Source organism: Podarcis gaigeae, assembly GCF_964106915.1.
Source record: "Podarcis gaigeae genome assembly, chromosome: 1".
Classification (NCBI taxonomy): Eukaryota; Metazoa; Chordata; class Lepidosauria; order Squamata; family Lacertidae; genus Podarcis; species Podarcis gaigeae.
Window position 1 is genome coordinate 31887621 of NC_139678.1, and position 24083 is coordinate 31911703.

Here is a 24083-nt window from a genome sequence, read left to right on the forward strand (position 1 = left end):
GCATTTTTATGCACATTTTACCATGTGATATGCATTTTTTGGGGGGTCATTTATTACTTGCCTGGAGACCTGCATTGCAAAATTTGGGAAAATGTTAATTTCGAAGGGTGGCTGCGTTTTTTGGTTTGTGTAATGTTTCAGAATAAGAAAGGGCGTCTGAATTAGGTCGCTCCACCTTTAAAGGTGAACTGACTCAAGTTTCTGCCCCATCCCTAGTGGCTGAAACACAATGAAGATTGGATCCTGGAAATGCCACATTCTGGAGAGCCAGTGTGGTGTAGTGGTTAAGAGCGGTAGTCTCGTAATCTGGTGAACCGGGTTCGCGTCTCCGCTCCTCCACCTGCAGCTGCTGGGTGACCTTGGGCCAGTCACACTTCTCTGAAGTCTCTCAGCCCCACTCACCTCACAGAGTGTTTGTTGTGGGGGAGGAAGGGAAAGGAGAATGTTAGCCGCTTTGAGACTCCTGAAGGGAAGTAAAAGGCGGGATATCAAATCCAAACTCCTCTTCTTCTTCTGTTGGATCTTGCTGCTGGTGAATGGGACAGGGAGAGTAAAAACACTGCCATTGCTTTTGTAGGTCTAGCTTGTTCCATTCACCATCATTCCATCCTGTAACCCTCAGAATTCAAGTTCAAATTGCTTCTGCATGCAGAACTCAAGCCTTAGGAATTCTGCTGTGGTTTCCCTCTCTGATCATATATTATTTTGATAGCATAGAATTGCAGTCATTACTTTTAATGGTTAGCCTTTGACCTTGGGGTCATCTAGAGTGTTTCCTGTTAACACGGAGGATACAAGGTTTGTGAAACTGTTCTGCCGCAAACCAATAATCTCTAATTGCGAGGCAACAATATTGTTGTATCAAATAGGATGCAAGATGCGACAGGCATTTTTGAATGGTGGAAAGGAAAAGTTCATTTCATCAGGCAAAATAATTTCATTTGATAACTTTACAGAAGAAAAGAGAAGGAAGGGAAGATTTAGCATGCCTCTGAATACAAGTAACTGGGAGAGGATTATTGCCCTCATGCCTTGAATGTGGGCTTCTCATAGATATCTGGTTGGCCACCAAGAGAAACAGGTTGCTGGACTAAATATACCTTTGATGCACAGGAATATAGCAACCTGTCTTACACTGAGTAAAACCATTGGTCCATTTAGCCGAGTACACTGCCTACACTGGCTGGCAGCAGCTCTCTGGGATATCAGATGGGGACAATTCCCAGCACTCCCTGAGTATGCAGGGGATTGAACCTGTGCCCTTCTGCTTTCAAAGCAGATGCTCTGCTCTGGAGTTAGAAGACGAGTTTGGATTTGATATCCCACTTTATCACTACCCTAAGGAGTCTCAAAGTGGCTAACATTCTCCTCTCCCTTCCTCCCCCACAACAAACACTCTGTGAGGTGAGTGGGGCTGAGAGACTTCAGAGAAGTGTGACTAGCCCAAGGTCACCCAGCAGCTGCATGTGGAGGAGCGGGGAAGCGAACCCGGTTCACCAGATTACGAGTCCACCGCTCTTAACCACTATACCACACTGGTTATGATGCCAGTGTGTGGTCTGACTACATATAAGAGACCACCACCTTGATGAAGCTAAGCAGGACTGAGGCTTGTGGTCTGGTTAGTTCATAGATGGGTGGCTGCTTAGAAACTGCCCATATGATGCCTTGAGCCCCACAATGGAAGAAAGATGGGGTGCAAATGTATAATAAATCATGACCACAGAAGGACCTGGAAAACCTCAACTATTTTCTCTGTTGTAACATAGGTGTTAAAGTTGGAATGTATGCACATCTATGGATTGGAAGAGGCTTTCAGAAACATATAATTTCATTCTCAGGGGAGGAGGAAGAACATAAATACTTACACTTATGTCCAGAAGTCGTTAAGTACTCAGGGTTATGGCCTAGGATAAGGCCACAGACTTGCATAGTAGTCAAAATCACTTTCCGTTTTTCAGCCTGACATATTTTGCAAGAGTTTGGACAATAATCACAGCATGCAGGCCAAATTTCAGTTGCCAAATGTAATACAGAAATAGCACTTAAGAGGCTCTCTTTGCTGTCAGGATCATTGCGGACTTGTTACTGTGAATGGAAAGCAACAGGAAGTTAAGAGTCCAATATATTTCTAGTGTATGTTTCACAGAATCTAGTCTGGAGGCTAGAAATTTACTGAAGACAGGCAGAGAGCGAATCTTTGCTGCCAAAATTAAATCAGGCATCATCTGCACACACACACCCCGCCCCGTGCAGCATAATCTGAAAACGGCAGAAATATTTGTTGCATTTCACACCAGCACAATCCAGACAGGAAAGAAAATATTCATTGAAAGTCACATTGAGGCATTTCTTTTCGGTTTAAAATGTACATCTTTGAGTTTGTGATTTTTCACAAACAGACGCTTTAGGGGCAACTTATTGTGAACAAACTACTTCATCCCTCTTCTTGGACTCCAGTGTAGGCCATAAACTTCATTTATATTTCATGTGTTTAATGATTTCATTCTCTCCCATTACAACCCTGTGGGTAGAAGAAAGTCTTGCTTCTATGGTTGTGTACACACCATACCTTTGAAGAACATTTAAAGTACATCCTCCCCCCAAAAAAGAAATCACAGGAACTGTAGTTTGTTAAGGGCTCTGTGTGGTGTAAACTACAATTCCCATGATTCTTTGGGGGGGATATTTAAATGTGTGGTGTATATGCAGCCTATGGCTTGGATCAATATGCCTATGAGCTATATCACAGTGGTAGAGCAACTTATTTGCATTTGGAAGACCCCAGATTCAATCCCCAACAACTTCAGATAGGGTTGGGAGAAAACCCTGTCTGAGCTGCTGCCAGTCAATGTAGAGCAGGCTTCCTCAACCTCGGCCCTCCAGATGTTTTGAGACTACAATTCCCATCATCCCTGACCACTGGTCCTGCTAGCTAGGGATCATGGGAGTTGTAGGCCAGAAACATCTGGAGGGCCGAGGTTGAGGAAGCCTGGTGTAGAGAATACTGAGCCAAACGGACCAACTCTGCCTGATTCAGTATAAGGCAGCTTCCTATGTACTCGTCCTAGTTTTCGGAATCAATGCAGTTGGTGTGAATCACAGTTCTGTAACAATTGAGCTTATGTACAAATAAGGACTGCCGCACTAAAAAAGGACGAAAACCACTTGATCTTCCAAAGTACCCACGACACATTCTCGTAGCCTGGAATACTCTGTACCCCAAGACACAACAAAGGTGTTCATCAACATGGCGTTTAAGCAATACCTAGAGCCAGTTCATTAAAACCGGTTGAATATTTACCAGGGGGCAATTTTAGCCTTCCACATTGAGGAAAAATCAGATTCCCAAAAGCTGGGCAACCAAAGAGTCCAAAACTATGATCTGAAAACTGGTTGCAACGAAAATAAAATATTTGTATTTCATCCAGGAATGCTTGAAGATGAACAGCAATGATCTGCTTGGTCACCTTGTTCAACAATGATATATTTGAAACTTGTATATCATTTGAAGGATCCAATTGTACAGTTGTTACATTGAAGACCTTTCTATCTGAGACTTACTTGATGCCACATTAATCACTGTACCATTCTTCGAAGTTTCCACTGCATCCACTTGCAGTACCAAAGACCCTATATATATATATTTAAAAATCTGCACTGAAAACTGGCTTGCCTCTTCATCACGAAGGGGAATTTCCAGGAAACTGTCAACTGTTTTCTTTTATTAATTTCATTACGGTCTCAATAATCACTCTTCAGATTACAAATGAGCGGGGGTGGTTTTTGGAACCATTTTATCACATGCTCTAAAGTACTTCCTCAAACAGGTCAGTGTAATTTCAGTCTTGTCAAGAGTTTAGACTCTGGCACTTCTATGGGTAGTATAATGGGGAAGCTGTACCACGGGGGAAGGGGCAAGGGGAGGAAATGCCCCTGCCCCAATTGCCATGCTAACACTCTTCGTCCCCAATGTGCTGGCAGAAGACTATGGCACAGTGTGCTTCAAATCATGTCATTGGTCAGGCTGCAAACTTAAACAAGCTTAAAGGTAAAGGGACCCCTGACCATTAGGTCCAGTTGTGGCCGACTCTGGGGTTGCGGCGCTCATCTTGCTTTATTGGCCGAGGGAGCCGGCGTACAGCTTCTGGGTCATGTGGCCAGCATGACTAAGCCGCTTCTGGCGAACCAGAGCAGCGCACAGAAACGCCGTTTACCTTCCCGCCGGAGTGGTACCTATTTATCTACTTGCACTTTAACGTGCTTTCGAACTGCTAGGTTAGCAGGAGCAGGGACTGAGCAACAGGAGCTCACCCCATCGGGGATTCGAACCGCCGACCTTCTGATTGGCAAGTCCTAGGCTCTGTGGTTTAACCCACAGCGCCACCCGCGTCCCTAAACAAGCTTACTCAGAGGCAAATAAAACTGAAACCTTTCTGAGCAAATATGCTTAGTACTGGAGCATTAATGTGAAACATAAATGTTTCCATTTAGGATAGTTTAATAGATTTAAGAGAGCATACACCTCAAGATTTACTTCATTCCTTCTTTGCTCACCTCTCTGCCACCTGCTGCCCCTCTAAACCCTGAGCAATTTCAAGAAGCATGGAAGTGTTATAGTGATGCTGGCCGCAGTTGGTTTTTTCTTGCAGCTGAAAATGAAGAATGAGAACAATGACATTTCTGCACACGAACAGCAAAAATTTCAAAGGGTTCCATGAGTTAATGCAAAATATATTGCTATGTATTTGTTATTGCAGGCAAGGTAGGAACACATTGTCCCTCTGAAGTTCTCCCTAGATCTGGGCTGTACCTGTCCTTCTTCCAAACACAGTAGCTGCCAGAAGCTCAGTAAATTTAATCATCAATTCCTTTAGTACACCAAGGATATGCAACAAATGGGCCCGCTGGTATGTTTACACTGCCCAGTTAGTCCCTTAGCAACTCTTCAACAACTAAGTGTACAAACTTTTATTAAATTAGCATTCAGTTTGTTTTCAGGTCCTTAGGTGTTTTGTTATCACACTCACATGAAAAACAGATCTCCTTATTGCTTCCTCCTTTATTTTCCTTTGCATTGAATGTGAATATCTGCTACACACCCAACCCAACTGGAATGCATGGTAAAGTGTGTATCATACTTTATGCATGGTAATGCATACACATACATTTCAGAATTGATTGGCTACATTTTTGTTGTTGTTGTTCAGATATCACGCTGTCAGTGATTTCCCCCATGGTAACTACCGGTACTTCACTTCAGGGTTGTTCACACAACCTAGTTTAGTTACTAAGTATAGTTCAATCGGTACAGCATAAAACTCTTAATCTCAGGGGGGTGGGACTAGATGACCCTCATAGCCCCTTCCAATTCTACAATTCTAGGATTCTACTACTAAGGTCACAATGCAGGGCTGCCCTGCCCACGAGCTGAGGCCTCTGGGTCGTTGTATGCTCACCCTGAACTGCCAAGGCAACAGAAGTAATTATTGCTCCATGCTGGCAAGCAAGTGAGAATAAACTGCTACAGATAACATTGTAAAAGTCTCTTTTGGTCGGCGTTATTATTGCTCTACTTTTGGTTATTGCAGCCTCTCTGTCCCTTACCATTCAACAGCAGTATTTCTGCACAGCCCACTAAATGATAACAGGCCCCACTCATTGTGCCACAAGATCTTATTTTTGAGATTGCAAATTCTTCCTGTTATTGCACTGCACCAGTAGCATGCTCTATAGGGCTCCTTGCTACCTGCCTGTTCTGTATTCGTCTGTACTTCTTTCCGAAGGAGTCGCTCCCTGGTGTGCTCTGTAGTTTCATTGTTGTGGCTGCTTTAAACTTAATCCGGATAGTTAACTCTCATTTTATTTTGCAGTGTGCTCCCGCCCCCCTTTCTAACAAAGCTTGTCACGCTCTGTTTAATTGAATTGCATTATATATGCTTTGTTAAAGGCTCTTCTCTTTCTGAAGTGCTGCTCGCTGTATTGGCCCCCTCCGGTAGAGTGACAGAGGCCTCCCCCCTTAAGCTTCTCCCTCTTGGGCCATCAACAAGCCCTCCACTTTTCCTCCTGGTGGCTTTCCACAGACAGACCCCCCCTTTTCCTCCCCACCAATCTCCTTATTACTAACCCCCCCCCCCTTTTTTAGGCTCTGACTCACAGACACCATTAGCAGCTCCCCTTTTCCCCTCCCCTCCCATAATCTATCTACATATTAAAATGAGTTTGTCCCTGATTTACATGCGTAAGAAGGGATGTAATAATGAGGACGTAGATTAGAAGATTTAGCACAATCGTTTGTGTAGATTGTGTCCCATCAAAGGGCAGCCTCTGACGAGCCGAGATTAAGGAGCAAACAGCTGCCGCTGGAATTCAGTCCATTTGTTTGTTTGCTGTTTTCTCTCTTGACTCCAGCAAACAGTCTCATTAACATGCAAGTGATTTGCTCCTTAAGCCTCCCCCCACCACCCACCTCCTGTGTATTATTGGGGGAGTTGCTGACAAGAGCTTTGGAGAGACCAGGCATGGCCCACTTCTGAGAGATCGGCATGCAAATCAAGATTAAAATGGGCAGTAATTAAAACATAAAGAGAGGGGGCAGGACACTTTTGGGGAGGGGGAGGTCTTGAGGTTGGGGATCTCAAGGCAACGGAGGGTGGGGTGAGGACCTAACAAGATCCGCTGCCCCCTTAGATTTATCTCACACGTGCCTAGAGCCTTCTCATCTCTCACCAGCAAAATGTATAGCTTCCTGTCAACATCATTTACCATATTTGTGGGTTTCAGTGGCCTTCTTGCAGACTTGGTCCATATGGCCTTTGACAGGGAGGGCTTCCGTGTCCAGTTCCCACTTGTTGAAATCTGTGCTTCCTCCGCAGTCCAGGTTGCCCTTTTAAACTGCACTTACATGCAAAGCGTGGGATTAGACCATATTCCTGGATGTTCCTTTGGGAAAGCGGCAGGGCTTAGTTTCTTTGGAAACTGTTTTCAGTGCCAGGGATTGGATGCTAAAGAGAGATTCTGGGCACATGCAAAGTACCTTTAAGGGGATGCAAAGCCCTGGAGAGCCACTGCCAGTCCAGTCAGTGTAGGAAATTTTGAACTAGATGAACTAATGGTCAGACTCAGTATATGTTCCCAATGGCACGAGGATTGAGTGGCTGTAACTTGCACACCTGTGATTGGGGTCAAGTCAGAGGGTCTGGCTTCCAGGCATACTTGAGCCCTGGATCTTATTGTTTTACAAATTAATTACTGAACTTCTGTGGTATGAAACTGCAGCATTACATACATCCGCATGACAGGGGTGAGAGGAGTAGGGAGAATATCATAGTATTTGTGTCAGTTCCAAAGGATATTGAGCTCAGTATGCTTTCTGTTACTGAGAAAACGAAAGCCGGCTGATGATAACCCAAGAGTGGCTTGCTAGATGCTCAGAGTGGCTGGAATATTTCTAATGCTCAGGTCCAGAAAAGGAAGACTTGTTCATGATCTGAGATGCCTCTCTTTTGTTTTCCTCCCTTGCTTGCCAATGGCTAGTTGATATTTTTAGGGCTAACATGATCCTTACTCGGTTACCTTTGATACATTAATCTTGACCTGGTGAACAGTGGGATCTGGTGGGCCACTGAGCTAGGACACACATGATGTGCTTGGGTTGGGGGCTCAATGTGGATGCTATTTGCTTTTGGCAGAACTGATTCTTCTTCACAGACTAGCACTGTCCGACTGGGTACTTGCTGTTCCTTCATGCTCAGTATGTGTCATTTGCAAATAAATAGTTACTGCAAAATTTCCATCCTCTTCTATGTGAGCTTTTAATTACCTATTAAACAGCTGCATAATTATTTTAACCGTCTTTTGCTTTGTCTAGCCATAAGTTTTCACCCCATCTCCCAGTTTCCTCCCTTCTACTCCCACACCTTCCCCAAGTGACAGTTCCTCATACTGACAGTTTTGGTATTGTCTCAAAAGAAGATCCCTGCAAAAGCAGAATCAGTTCTACTCAGTATATCTGATCCAGTCCCTGTGAGGTTTGGATTTGGCACCAAATTTAAAAGGCACTGCAAGTCCTGCTTGCTAATCAGCAATAGTGAGAGCACTTAAAGGTTCCCAATTCTTACTTTTGCAGCCATGATCTTACCTGTCCCTCACCTGACATCATGTTAGAGGGACATGACTTGGAGAAAATGGCTTAGCAGGCCAAATCAGTACCCCTGCTGTGGGCCAGAATCCCCCCACTGCTGCCTTAAAAAATTAACAGTGTGACAGTTTTAATTTGCTGTGGAGCTGGTAGTTTAACCTCCAACCAAATTGTATTATGATCATTTATTGAATTTATATCCCACCCTTCATCCCAAAATGGTTCACTTTGCATGTAAAGCTAAGCTAAAACACAGCTTACAGTGACCCCACAAGCATGTGGTACTCTAGAGAGATTACGGCCACTTTTTTCTTCCTCCAGTCCCGCTGCTGCTGGGCTGGTGCAAGCTTAGGTATAGTTTGTCATCTGAACCTGGACTTGAGGCTTGTCACCTCAAGACAAACCATAAGTTGTCAACCAAGAACAAACCTTGGTGACTGGCTGCCCCACCTCCAAATAAACTAAAAAAAAAAGTTTATTTTTTGGTTACTTTTTTGTTAATGTTGTTAATATTGTTTTATAGATTATGAATGCTGTACTACATTGTGAATCCTATAATATAATAATAATAATAATAATAATAATAATAATAATAATAATAATTTATATCCCGCTCTTCCCAGCCGAAGCTGGGCTCAGGGCGGCTAACAACAATCAAAATAGTCCAACATTCTAAAAACATACATTAGAAAATTAATTAAAATCAATATGACTTTTGTTGTATTTGTGCTGCTTAGCCTTTTTCTTAGTTGTTTTGTTAATAGTGATTTATACATTGCAATTGCTTTACTGATGGTGTGAAATAGTTTTACTGATGATTTGTTAATTATTCTATTTGATGTATGCTGTATTTGTGATGTTTTATTATTATGTTGTTGTTATTTATTGTTTGTAAGCCGCTTTGCAATTCACTTGAATGAAAGGTGGCTTAGGAATATAATAAATCAAACCATTATTCCCTGGACCCACCCGGTCCACCTCCTCCTTCTAACACTTATCAGTCATATGGGGATCCAAAATTCACCAGCTCTTTTTGAAGTTGACAAAAGGGGTCCGGGTGAGCTTCAAGTCATCATAGGAGGTTCTAGATGCTGAAACTGTCAAATTGGGTATAAATACTGAAATTTTGTGTCCATAATCACTACCTCATGATGACAAAGTCTGTCACCCCTTACAGTTCTACCTTTGGAAACAACTCCCTTATGAAGGCTTAAGGGTGGGGCAAGGCAGGTGGAAAAAAGCAGTTGCTTGATGAACAGAAGGAAGTCTCTCCCCTCTCACGGTCAGGGTTCGAAATTAGCAGGGTACCAGGCGCAATTTGTGCCTAAATATTCTCCATTTGCGAGCACCTCCAAAAGTGTGGGTGCCATTTTTTGCACCTGACTGACACTCAAGGATTGCTGAAATGTATGTGCTTTGAAGCCTTGAAGTATATTTTAAGGATAGACAATATGCTAAGGAGTTTAACGATAAAGAGTAGCGTGCTTTGAAAACTGAAGTAGGGTACCTATATTTTTTATGTAAACACCAAATTAAACATGTATTAACAATTTCTGCTAAACATGTGTCACTAATGTGAATTGAATATTAATTCATATTTATCAAAAGAATTAATAAAATGTTGCCGCCACCCCCCAAGTGGCAACTAGACATTCTGTTTTGGCGCCCACAACCCAGGTCCCAGAAGCCATTTGGCTCCTAGCTTTTCTATCCTAGTTTCTAACACTGCTCACAGTTTTTCGTCTGGAAAGTTTCCTTATGAAGGCTCCTTGTGACAGTGGGTGATGCCTGCTGCCTTGAAAGAAGTGGAAGATTGATTTCTCTTGCAGGACCTTCCTAGACCCAAATTCTCTTTATCTATCCTTTGTTCTCTTAATGGCCCACAACCCAAACACAGGAAGCTAGGTGGGCTTAATTTGCTTCTAACACTTGCTGGGTCCAGGGAATATAGGTGTCTGGCACCCACAAACTTATAATGGTACAATGAGAGAATTCTGCTCTGCCCCACAGCAATTAAGCTATGAGTTACTGGAAGGTTGTATTTTATATCCCAGGCTGTTTAACAACTATATAAAGCTGCAGGGAGAGTTTATAGGGGTTTTGGAATTCTGTGCCATATGTATGCTGACGACACCAAGCACCAGGCTATTAAACTGAAGCTGAATCCTGATAAGATGAAAACTCTTGAGGAGTGGCTGGTCAAGTTATTTTGGCCCCTGAGACAGATTATGGGAATTGACTGTGTTAAATGAAAGGGTGATGTCGTGCAGTTTTTACTGCAATTATTTGTATGTCTTAAGGAAATTAGAGAGAAAGGGGGGGAGGGAGGGAGAGTTTTAATTCTATTAATGTTTAATTGTTATCAAACGGTTGTTTTTCTTTTTTTGTGATTTTTGTTTTTATTGGTCAGGGGTCCTGTCAAGGGAAAAGGCAGAATATAAATATAAATATAGCATTAGTATTAGTATTAGTATTAGTATTAGTAATACTAATACCCCACTGTGCATTTGCTTTCCTTGGCAGTAAAATTACAGCAATAATAAATGTAATAATTAACATTTTAATGATCATTCATTACAGCTAAAACCAGTTGCCCAAGGCAGCCACTTCAACCTGCCTAATGATAGGGCTGGGTGTAGGACATTACAAGGCATTGCATTCAAACAGTTTCTTTCTGAGATCATTCTTGACCTAGGGCTTCTTCAATAAATGTGATTATTTTTACTACTATTGTTATGATGTCACAAATTGACATCCTGTGTACTCCATTCTGTTATCTGGGGATTCTGATCTAATCTTGATCATCACTAATGCAGTGCAAATCCAACACACCGGGTGATAATCTGGCTACACAAAAATGGATTTTGAGACATAATCAAAGCCTTTCATTTTAATGTGTGTGTTTTTTTTGCAATATATGTGATTTAAAGTGATTCTATTTTCTCTTGAGCTGTTCTTCACTAGCTGCTTAAGAAGTTTACAAAATCATTTATGAAACACCTTATTGGGGTTTGTTCTCCTGGTTTTTCTACCCAGGGCGGAACTTGATGCAAACCAATGAGGAATTTGGATGCCTGGCAACAAACCATTTCCAGTGCCTAGGAATGGTTTTTCTCTTTCTTTGAAATCCTGTATCCTTTTAAAAGCAAAAATTGAGGCAACATAATTTTAATTGTCTTTCAAATAATGTCTTTGACCTAAGTGAAAAAGAGGCAAAGATATAAAAAGAACAAGCTAAAAGGGAGCTTGTTGACTTGTTCCAGGTGGTATTTTGATACTATAAACTGCCCTGTGATCCTCAGATGAAGGGCAGTATACAGATTAAATAAGTAAACAAAACTCCCAAGTCCATAGATCAAATGCAAACCATTCATGCTTATGGTTTCCCCCCCAAGGTAGCATTTACTGCACTCATGAATGAAGGTTCCTCATGTCTGCCTGAACTGCCTAAATTCAGACTTTGAAAACCCAATGTGGCGGTGTAGGGAAACATTGCTGGATGGGTGATGATAACCACAAACATATGAACATAGGACACTACCTTATACCAGGTCACACCACTGGTCCATTTAGTTCAGTTTTGTCAACACTGACTGGCAATAGTTCTTCAAACTTCCAGACAGGAGTCTTTCCCCCCCGCCTCGACACACCAGGGACTGAGCAAAACCATGCATTCAGCCACACAAGCCAGATGAGACCCTGAACATCCAGTTGCCCAGACTGGGCAGACTGGACTACAACTATAGGGCAGATATGCCTTACAGGTTCACCTTTTGGTGGCATCTCAGTGAAGGCCCAAGAAGTCCTACCACAGCATCACCTTCAGAGAAGGACGACTCAACCAATGCATCTTCTCCCAACTGCCTTATGTTGCATCCAGAGACTCTGAGGGGTTGAAGGAAGGAAGTGTGGGGTGGTGGTGGCCGACCGAAGGGGTCTGTGTGCCTTTAAGAAGTTCCTGGCTGTCCTGGTGTCTGTGGTGCAGTGAGGCAGGGAATGCGCCGCTGATACTAACCAAGTTTGCCAGCCATGCTTTTCTCATGGCTCCCACACAATGGCCCGTTTTTTGCCCACCTGCCGATAATGCTTAATTAGGCGAGGAGTTGATTAATTTGAGGTAATTGACAGCTAATTACGGTCCTGAGGGCTCATTAATTTGACGTCTTGTCTCAGTGAATTGGCTGAAGGAGGTCAGGTGATGTGCGATCTCCCCTCCCCCCCTTCCTTCTCGTGCTTGTGTCTACTTGTTCCTCTCAAGCACGGTGGAACTGCGGGAATTCACCTGCATGCATTGCTGGAGAACAGTTCCATGGAGGGGGGAGAGGCATAAAGCTTACTAGAGGGGAAAAATAAGTGTTGTGGGGCAGGAGGGACACAAATCGAGGGAAGCAGGAAGCAGTCCCCAAAGAGATTTTAACTTATTGGCCTTAGCTCATTGACTCGGTTCTTGCAGGGGATGTACCTGAGCTTGGAATGAAGGAGCACTGGAATGTCTACAAGGCACAGTCACAGCTGGATCAAAACAGATGCTCTCCAGACTAGGGCAAAGGGACACCGGTGAGAACATAAATCATGTTAATAAGGGAGTACATCTCATATAGGTATAATGAAGAGCAGCCTTGTATTCTTTTCTGCATCAAGATATACAAGTTGCAGAGATGGTGCTCTTCATGTGAGGCTGGTAGGCATTCTACTGGTGCCTTCAAGATGTTTTGGATTACAATTCCCACCATTGACAGCCAGCACAGCCATGCTAGCCTGGACTGATGGGAGTTGCAGGCCAAAATTTATGGAGGGCACCAGATTTGTAAAGCTAGACTATAGACTGTAGCCAATGATAGCTTATGCCATAAAAAGTGTTAGTCTTTAAGGTGCCTCAAGACCATTGATGCTTTTTCTAAATATAGTGATACAAGAGAAATCATTAAGCCTGCCATTCTGACCTTCTTATTTGGTGGCACAATCTCACAGAAGGGTTTCATATGCTTCTTATTCTCCAGGTTAGACTGCAACAGCCTTATGCTCAAGGCATATTTCATGACAACGCCCTCCAAACCTATTCTTGAACCCTTAAAGGGACTGGTTTTTAAATGCTGCTACAATGTTGGTTACCGTGGTTCTGATTTTGAAGTGGTTTCAAGGAAAACATGGGAAACATTACATCAGAATTGAGAGCTGGACCATAAAGAAGGCTGATTGCCGAAGAATTGATGCTTTTGAATTATGGTGCTGGAGGAGACTCTTGAGAGACCCATGGACTGCAAGAAGATCAAACCTCTCCATTCTGAAGGAAATCAGCCCTGAGTGCTCACTGGAAGGACAGATCATGAAGCTGAGGCTCCAATACTTTGGCCACCTCATGAGAAAAGAATACTCCCTGGAAAAGACCCTGATGTTGGGAAAGATTGAGGGCACAAGGAGAAGGGGACAACAGAAGACGAGATGGTTGGACGGTGTTCTCAAAGCTACTAACAGCCACGGACAGAAAGTCTCTACAGAGGGTGGTGAATACAGCACATGATATCATGGGCTGTCCCTTGAGTCCGCTAGATGACATCACAAGGGATTGTTGCCTTAGGAGAGCAAGAAAAATTCTCAGGGATGACTCATACCCCAGCCATCACCTCTTTAATCTACCCTTGGGCAGGAGATATAGAAGTATAATCAGCCATAAAGGTAAAGGGAGCCCTGACCATTAGGTCCAGTTGCGGCCGAATCTGGGGTTGCGGTGCTCATCTCACTTTATTGGCCCAGGGAGCCGGCATACAGCTCCCAGGTCATGTGGCCAGCATAACTAAGCTGCTTCTGGAGAACCAGAGCAGCGCACGGAAATGCCGTTTACCTAGGCTCTGTGGTTTAATCCACAGAGCCACTCGCGTCCCATAATCAGCCATACCAACAGGCCAAAAAATAGCTTCTATCCATGTGCTGTTAGGCTGTTGAATGGAAAATAACATAGCAAAATTGACTTGTGAGGTGGTGTGTTGTTCAATAAGCACACAGAGTGCAACGAGACTGAGTGTTTTTTTGGGAGGGGAGGGAGGCTCGTTTAATTTCATTGTACACAGGTTGTACAATGACAATAAATGTATTATTATTATTACTAACATGAGTTTGACCAAACTGAGGGAGGCAGTGGAAGACAGGAGTACTTGGATTGCTGTGGTCCATGGGGTCATGACTAAACGACTAAACACCAAAAAATCAGTGATCACGGTTTTCATCCTAGTGAAGGTGCAAAGTAGGACCATCAGCTCACCAGCTTCCCACAGAACAATTGACAGAAGCTTGATCCGAGAATGCCACAAGGAGAATTAAGAACTTCAGAAAATTTGAACAAGTGATCCAAGCCACAAGTTGAAGGATAAGGCAAGGAGCAAATGAAAATGCCCACTAGTTAAAATACAGTAGTCTGGATGAATTGTTTAAAATACATGATCAAAACTAAATTGAAAATAAAATAATACAATTTTCCATATCTACAAAACCAGTTGTGGGGTGGGTGGGTGTGCGCGCATGCGCATTTTGTGGGGGGTGGGGAGATGCTATCAAATTCATTCTGGTTGCTCCAAATGAGATGTCATCAATGTGTTCTATAATTATAGCAAGATGTTCTTATGCTTATCATAGAATCATAGAATTGGAAGAGACTACAAGGGCTATCGAGTCCAACCCCCTGCCAAGCAGGAAACACCATCAGAGCACTCCTGACATATAGTTGTCAAGCCTCTGCTTAAAGACCTCCAAAGAAGGAGACTCCACCACACTCCTTGGCAGCAAATTCCACTGTCAAACAGCTCTTACTGTCAGGAAGTTCTTCCTAATGTGTAGGTAGAATCTTCTTTCTTGTAGTTTGGATCCATTGCTCGGTGTCCGCTTCTCTGGAGCAGCAGAAAACAACCTTTCTCCCTCCCCTATGTGACATCCTTTTATATATTTGAACATGGCTATCATATCACCCCTTAACCTCCTCTTCTCCAGGCTAAACATCCCCAGCTCCCTTAGCCGTTCCTCATAAGGCATCGTTTCCAGGCCTTTGACCATTTTGGTTGCCCTCCTCTGGACACGTTCCAGTTTGTCAGTGTCCTTCTTGAACTGTGGTGCCCAGAACTGGACACAGTATTCCAGGTGAGGTCTGACCAGAGCAGAATACAGTGGCACTATTACTTCCCTTGATCTAGATGCTATACTCCTATTGATGCAGCCCAGAATTGCATCGGCTTTTTTAGCTGCCGCGTCACACTGTTGACTCATGTCAAGTTTGTGGTCAACCAAGACTCCTAGATCCTTTTCACATGTACTGCTCTCAAGCCAGGTGTCACCCATCTTGTATTTGTGCCTCTCAATTTTTTTGCCCAAGTGCAATACTTTACATTTCTACCTTTTAAAGTTCATCTTGTTTGTTTTGGCCCAGTTCTCTAATCTGTCAAGGTCGTTTTGAAGTGTGATCCTGTCCTCTGGGGTGTTAGCCACCCCTCCCAGTTTGGTGTCATCTGCAAATTTGATCAGGATGCCCTTGAGTCCATCATCCAAGTCGTTGATAAAGATGTTGAATAAGACCGGGCCCAAGACAGAACCCTGTGGCACCCCACAGCAAAAATGATTAACAGCAAAAAGCTAACAGCAAAAATGATTAACAAACTTCTAAGTAGATTACAATACGTTGTTATTAATATAAATTACATTTCTGCTGCCTTTGTTCAGCTAAGAGATCCAGGTCATTCTCAGTCTTCTGGAATTCCACTGGCTGCACACTTCCAGGGTCAAAGCAGCAAGTTTCACCTTTCTAGTTTGTTCCTTGTACCCTTCCTCCCTGCAAATAGCACATGTCCTAGGCATAGCTGTCAACTTTCAGACTTGAAAATAAGGGATCAGCAGCCTCACCTGTTCCGGGGACAGTCTACGGGATATCTAACAATCCGGGATAGCAGCGGGAAGCAGAGGGAAACGGTGTTGGTAAGGGAATTTCCCGCAAAAAAAGGGAAGGTTGACAGCTATGGTCCTAGGAGCTACATATTTGCTAAACTTTAGATTTACTGGATATAATAAAACAGTAAATCCAAACCATCCTAAACATACTTATATTAAAGGGAAGCATGAAGAATTAATAAATCAATGAGTTTTTCTAGCAGATCCTTGTTTGCCTATTTCCTCTTCCTTCTTCCCAGAGCACCTTTAGGTTTCAAAAAGGACATATTTTCCTATGACATCACACAACCTCCCAAATCTCCTGTGTTTGTCCACTCCTCAGATTGGGGAGCGGGGGAGGATAGCTTTTTGTAGTCCCATCCTTCCCACCCCTGCTTGGCTTTCCTTGGGGATGCAATACTCCATGGCACTGACTGTTGCAATGAAATAATGTGCCAGGATGCGGTCTGAGGCAATGCAAAATATCTACATTGCTGAAGCTAAGCAGGTCTGTGTCTGCTTTGTGCTTAGAATGGGAACCTCCTGGAAATAGTATGTATGCTGCTGCCTGTTTCATTATGGAGGAAAGACAGCATATTGTGGGATATTTAAAATGCAGTCAAAAACCAACAGTTCATGTTTTGCCAGACAGGCGCATGATAGGAGCTGAAGATCATAGAGCTTTCCTGTAAGTTTGCAAGAGAGAACTCTGTGAGAGAGACTCCCGCTGTGCCCTGACAGGAACTATATATATTCTCTTACCTGCCTGGACACGTTCTCTTTTTCGTCTCTTCCTCATCGCTTTCCACCAAGTAAGAAATGTGAGAACATCTGCTGAGTCTGAGCTCCAATGCTCAGACTCCATTTTGAACTAGACTAAAGTATAATTTTGTAACTGAATTACCATTTTAAACCTGCCCGAACAAAGCTGGTGAATCTGTTACTCTTCGGCAAGTATTCTGAGTAAATGTTATTTTTACCTTTTACAAGACTATCTGTATGATTATTGTTTTAAGGGGAAGAACCAAGAAAATGCAGTCTGCCTTAAAGCATCCTGGATTACTTAAATTAAAAGGCAAAAACTAGCCTATTTAAGCTTCCCTTTTAAGCTACAAAGGGATGGCACTCTGTTGAACTCACAAACGTGAGGAAGGAAGGATAATATATAATAAATATATCCTCCCCTAGCATCTATTCACATCCCAATAGATATAAAGGTATGATAAAAATGGAGACACAGATGCTCAAGCTCCCGTCTTTAATGCAACCTGATGCATGAGGCTAAAGGTTTTACTTTAATGTTATTTTTAAAGTAAAGGTGTGAGGGCAGTTCAGGAGGCAAATATGAATGCCTGGGCAACGGAGATGACAAGCTGCTGACAACCTGGAAACTAGATGTTCTTGACTCATGGCATTTCCAGATATAATCCAGGAGCTGAGCATTAAGTGTGCAAAAGCAGATTGCTTACAAATTGATATCATATGGTCCCTTTAAATGGCTCTGCAGCTATATTTTTGTGGACGTTGGCATATGTTGATCTTTACCCACATATATTTTTGGTGTCCGATCTTAAAAAACCTGTGAGTCATGCTACATAATGGTTGATGATTAATGGTTCCTAGAACTAAAAAGAAAAGAAAAACATGGACAGGCTTTTGTGTCCTTTACATGAGAAGACTCAACATTTTGAACTAATGTAACCCGAAATCTATGCCAGGCTCCATTTTGCAACCTAAACATTTTCTATTATTTTGTACATCTCATTGGGACATATGCAGGATATGATTAATAAGCAACAATAGTACATATTTTGAAAAATAATATTGCATATAATTTGCATAATTTATTTGACTTCAGCTAGTGTTAAGAAATGCAGAGCAATGCGCTGGCAATCTTAGTTCCTCCCATTTTCCTCCTGTTTTCTGTGATTGAAAACATAAGAAGAGCTATGCTGGATCAGACCAAAAGCCTACTCTATTCAACACAGTGGCCATCCAGATCAGTGGCGTAGCGTGGGGGTGCAGGGGGGCCGACCGCACCGGGCGCAACATCTGGGGGGGGGGCGCGCTCACACTCGCAGCTCTCTGCCCCTACCGGGTTAGGGGGCGCAAATTACTTGCCTTGCCCCGGGTGCTGACAACCCACGCTACGCCACTGAACCAGATGGCTGCAAGCAGGACCCAAGTACAACAGTGCTCTCCCTATTTGCAATTCCCAGCAACTGGTATTCAGAAGGATAACACCTCCAATATTTGATTGATTGATTACATTTATATATCACACTTTTTTTCCAAGGAGCTTGTCAATATTCTTCTTAAACTATGGTGACCGGAAGCAGACACTGTACCCCAGGTGAGGTCTGACCAAAGCAGACTAGAGTGGGCACATTACTTCCCTTGACCTGGACACTTATACTTGTGTTGATTTTATTGATTTAACATAATCATAATATAAAAACTAATAAACTTTTTGAAAAGTGATGACCAGAATAATACACATTATTCCAAGTGTGGTGTCACCATAGGCAGTTTTATTTTTCAATCCCTTTCCTAATGGTCCCTAACATGCATTTCACCTTTTTCACAGCTGCATCCCTTTCTATCTGTGTATACTGAATCACATTTGCCATTTTAATACCCTTAAGTGTATTGGCAACATTCACACATTTTAAACATAATGGATAGAAACTTTATCTGTAAAAATATTTCAGATAAATATAGCCAAGATTATCAGGATGCCAAAACTCTGAGCTGCGTAGCATCATGGACTACGGCGACATCCTAATCCAGGTTATCATAAAGTGCTCATGTATCCTACTTCACAAAGGAGGAGTCCTCTATATGAAAGGATGTTTTTAATGATTATCTTTCTAGCAGATAAATGGTTCCTAGAACTAAAAAGAAAGTAAGATGGCAGAATGGAAGGTCTTGAAATTTGTCAATCAACAGTTAACACCTGGATAGCAGATTAAACAGTTAAATTGGTCACTATGGTGAGATGTACTGTACCTCTATTAAAATGACAGCAATTATTCCCGAATTTGTATTTATTCAAAGAAATTAGCATATGCAGTGTTTATACAAATCTGTTTCTTTCTCTTTTTTTTGTCCTCCTCTGTGATGATGCATTTCCTCTTTCTTGGCAAATTGTAAGTGACCATGTTACATAATGCTTAAAATTCTACAAGGAAGGCTCAAGTAGTACGTGGACCGAGAACTCCCAGAAGTGCAAGCTGGATTTAGAAGAGGCAGAGGAACCAGAGACCAAATTGCAAACATGCGCTGGATTATGGAGAAAGCTAGAGAGTTCCAGAAAGACATCTACTTCTGCTTCATTGACTATGCAAAAGCCTTTGACTGTGTCGACCACGGCAAACTATGGCAAGTTCTTAAAGAAATGGGAGTGCCTGATCACCTCATCTGTCTCCTGAGAAATCTCTATGTGGGACAAGAAGCTACAGTTAGAACTGGATATGGAACAACTGATTGGTTCAAAATTGGGAAAGGAGTACGACAAGGCTGTATTTTGTCTCCCTGCTTATTTAACTTATATGCAGAATTCATCATGCGAAAGGCTGGGCTGGATGAATCCCTAGCCGGAATTAAGATTGCCGGAAGAAATATCAACAACCTCAGATATGCAGACGACACAACCTTGATGGCAGAAAGTGAGGAGGAGTTAAAGAACCTTTTAATGAGGGTGAAAGAGGAGAGCACAAAATATGGTCTGAAGCTCAACATCAAAAAAACGAAGATCATGGCCACTGGACTCATCACCTCCTGGCAAATAGAAGGGGAAGAAATGGAGGCAGTGAGAGATTTTACTTTCTTGGGCTCCATGATCACTGCAGATGGTGACAGCAGCCACGAAATTAAAAGACGCCTGCTTCTTGGGAGAAGGGCAAATGACAGGCCTAGACAGCATCTTGAGAAGTAGAGACATCACCTTGCCAACAAAGGTTCGTATAGTTAAAGCTATGGTTTTCCCAGTAGTGATGTATGGAAGTGAGAGCTGGACCATAAAGAAGGCTGATCGCCGAAGAATTGATGCTTTTGAATTATGGTGCTGGAGGAGACTCTTGAGAGTCCCATGGACTGCAAGAAGATCAAACCTATCCATTCTTAAGGAAATCAGCCCTGAGTGCTCACTGGAAGGACAGATCGTGAAGCTGAGGCTCCAGTACTTTGGCCACGTCATGAGAAGAGAAGACTCCCTGGAGAAGACCCTGATGTTGGGAAAGATTGAGGGCACAAGGAGAAGGGGGCGACAGAGGACGAGATGGTTGGATAGTGTTTTCGAGGTTACCAGCATGAGTTTGACCAAACTGCGGGAGGCAGTGGAGGACAGAGGTGCCTGGCGTTCTCTGGTCCATGGGGTCACGAAGAGTCGGACAAGACTAAACGACTAAACAACAACAACGTTACATAATAAATAACAATTAAAGCTGCTCATGTGATGGAGGTTAAAATCTCTTGCTACCTGCAAGGCATTATGTTACCCTCATGCCCATTTCACATCTTGGAAATATGTGTTAAGTATAAGTAGACTGATTGTATTCATCACGAAGAAACCAGAACCGAATCAAGTAGTTTGGCAGTGCTCAGACTTTGAGGCTGAATACTTTGGAGTCTAACACAACCCACCCAAGGCTCACTTGGACAAACCTCATTTCTGTTCTCTTGTTGGGACTGAGAGCGGGATCAAGACTAAGGAAGTTGACATTTTTCCTCCACTGAAATCAATGGGAATTCAGGTACATCGCCACTAATTTAGCTCATTGATTTCAATGGGGCCAGGGAGGTTCAAATATACACCTTTAGGCGCCAGGTGAAAAGGTGCCTCTTTAACCAGGCCTTTGGCTGATTGACATCTGATCCCCTTTTAGAATGTGTGGCAGAAAGGGGGCATTACTGCGCTGTCTTTGTTTTTCTTATGTATTCTGTGTTCTGCTTTTTTATATTGGAATTTTATGTTGTGAACCACCCTGAAATCTATGGGTATAGGGTGGTATACAAATTTAATAAATAATAATAATAACAACAACTAGTAACTAATAACATCTGGATCCAACCCTATTAAGAACAGGAATGTGGCCAAGCACCTGGCGTCCAGCTCGGTCGAGGCGCTTCCTCTCACCTTAGCCAGTTGGTTGAGGTGGTGGAGTCTCCGGGTGTAATGGCCGCGGCTGCTGGTTGACGAAGGCCTTGCTTGAGCCCGTTAATTAGCACAGTAACGGTGCCTGGGCTCCATTAGCCCGTCCATGTGGTAGGATCCTCCTCCCTCCCTCCCCACCCACTCGCCCGCCCGCCTTTTCCCCTAATGAGAGCTGGGAGAGGGACACTCACAAAACAGTGCCTCAGAATAATATTCTGCTTTGTCCCCGCCGGTAACAAGAGCTGACAGGATCACTACGTCCATTTCTCTTCTAATTAGCACACTTCCAGCTCGGCCTGAGCCAGCAGCCGGAGAAAAGCGATCGGACAACCGTACCGAATCACAAACACAAAGAGGCCCATTCCCCGTAATTAGGTGAGACAATCCCTCAGTCTTTTCTCGGCTGGAGCTTGCCCATAAGACTCTCGCTGTTTTGGTAAGTCCCAGCAACACAAGTTACACGTCTCCCCGGGACACTAATAAGCCCCTAATTGTCTTCCGCTTCACACGGCTCTTACCATAGGCCTGACTTTGGCGGGGGGGGGGGCGCAGCAAATTCTCCTAACAAGCAACAGCCAGTGCGGCCTGCACGACAAATGCAACAAGAGCTGCCACAGACTGGAAGGGGGGGAAAGCAAGGGAAGTGGACAGGCAATGAGAAAACAGCCTCCGACTACTACCTCATAGGGACCCAAAGGGAAGGACGCCAAGAGGTCTCACGTCAGCTAGTAATTGCCAGGGGCAAAGTCTGTCCTTGACCCGTCCTATTCTTCCTCTACTGTCCACATTCCTCTTCTCCTCACGCTTCTATCGCAGCCTTTCTCCTCTCTTTCCTTCCTGCCAATCAGTTTGCCGTCGGCGATTCCACGCTCACCTGGGTCACTGGACTTCAGACCAGTTTTGGGGAAAGGCTTATTCCTTGTGAAGTGATCAGCTGAAACAGTAACGCTGACTCAGGACACACATGCAGTCAGTGGGGCAAATTTCCATGTGAATCTCTCATGCGCTCACATTACACCGTTCGCCACCGCTTGCCATTCCCAGCTATTCTAGGTCTGGGACTCATGGAAAAGGAATTAGGAGAATAAAAAGCCTAGAGAGATATATGGACTGGGAACTAAGGAATGGCTGATGGTTACATTGGAAGCTTCACACAAACAGCAGGGTTCCTAAACTTGAATGCAAATATATAACGTCCCAGCATACTTTCAGGTGACTCTGTAGCCAAGAGAACTATTCTCTTGCCTTTTTCTCAAGTTACTGGGTTCCTTCTCTCTACTTACTCTGTATTCTGCATTCCATAGTGCAATCACAACTGTGCAGTTTTCCAGAAAGAATATAATTGCTTTTAATGGATTCACAACAGAGAGTGATGTTCAATTGACCTTGGCATAGGTGACGGGAAAGGAAAGAGAAGGTAATATACTTAACAGGATAGGCTCAGAAATGGACTTACCTTCCAATCTTTTTCATTCGCAGCATTTTAAATGATGGTCCAGCAAACAGAGGCACTAGCTTAATCTCCCCAGGAAGGTAAGCATATATAACCTAGTAAATATTTGAAAAATGAAAAATCGTGTGCCATAAGGACTACTAATTTGATATTCTTTAACCTAATGTTTCCTCCCTTTCATCTATGCCCCTTGTGCATGTGTGTGCATTTTGAAAAACTAATGACAATAGTAATGAAGTACAGTGGTACTTCGGGTTAAGTACTTAATTCGTTCCGGAGGTACGTTCTTAACCTGAAACTGTTCTTAACCTGAAGCACCACTTTAGCTAATGGGGCCTCCTGCTGCTGCCGTGCCGCTGGAACACGATTTCTGTTCTCATCCTGAAGCAAACTTCTTAACCTGAAGCACTATTTCTGGGTTAACGGAGTCTGTAACCTGAAGCGTATGTAACCTGAAGCGTATGTAACCCGAGGTACCACTGTAATTAAAAAACTGGGGGAAAAATCCTGTTTAGTAAAGGTGATAGGAACAGCTTTTTTAAATTGGCCTTTTGGGGGCACTATTTGAGAGCAATGTTGATAACACTGTCCACAAACAGCTAGTCACATACCTGAATTTGTTTGATTCAATACTAGGTACTTGTTTGGAACACCAACTGGAAGAAGAACTATTCTACAAGAAACAGATGAACACTAGCAGCAAACATGGGCTGCTGAATTTTTATACATTCATATTCCCTGGATCTGAATGGCACAAAAGACATCTAAGATGCTCAAATACTGAGAAGTTTAGGAATAAATGGCACTGCTAGTGGGATTCATGGCACTCTGTATAGCTCTGGTGTGTCTCAGTCTAGACAATAATGTATTCTAGATCATTTATAGAGTTATGAGAATGAATAATGTCAAGAAGGGATTTGAGTGGATTTGTATTAGATATGAGAAGAGGGTGAGCTCAGTCACAGAGCATGAGACTCTTAGTCTCAGGGTCATGGGGGTTCAAACTCCATGTTGGGCAAAAAAATTCCTGCATTGCAGGAGGTTGGACTAGATGACCCTTGTGATCCCTTCCAACTCCACAATTCTATGATTCTATGATAAATGCATTGGATGTAAACACGTCAAAAGTTTCATCTGGTCACTGACTGCCTTGCATACAGTAGGGGCCAGCAACCTGTTTAGGCCCATGGGGACATTTGACTAGAAGGCTTTTTTCAAGTCTTTTTTGTAGGAGGTGGGACCCTCTGAGTGCCAGGGAAGGTCTCTGCAGGTACCTGTGTGCTTGTGGGCACTGTGTTGGTGATCCAATGTATAAACCATCTCAAAGTATGACATCTAATGCTTTCTATTTTGTCTGAGGCAGCCTTTGCCAATAATTCTGGATAGCCTGAGATATTTTGGTGCTGCAAAAAATAGGACATTGTTTT

At 43.1% G+C, this 24083-nt stretch overlaps 1 long non-coding RNA gene across 1 annotated transcript in view; it reads right to left on the reverse strand.

Annotated features, from left to right (window-relative positions):
- LOC310846136 overlaps window positions 1–22552 on the reverse strand; it is a 121543-nt gene extending 98991 nt beyond the window's left edge. Inside the window, exons 1-3 of the long non-coding RNA XR_014565157.1 lie at window positions 21884–22552; window positions 4558–4652; window positions 1869–2088 (exon numbers count right to left, since the gene is read on the reverse strand). This is a non-coding gene — a long non-coding RNA (uncharacterized lncRNA). The remainder of the gene's footprint in view (window positions 1–1868; window positions 2089–4557; window positions 4653–21883) is intronic.
- Window positions 22553–24083: the final 1531 nt, after the last annotated feature.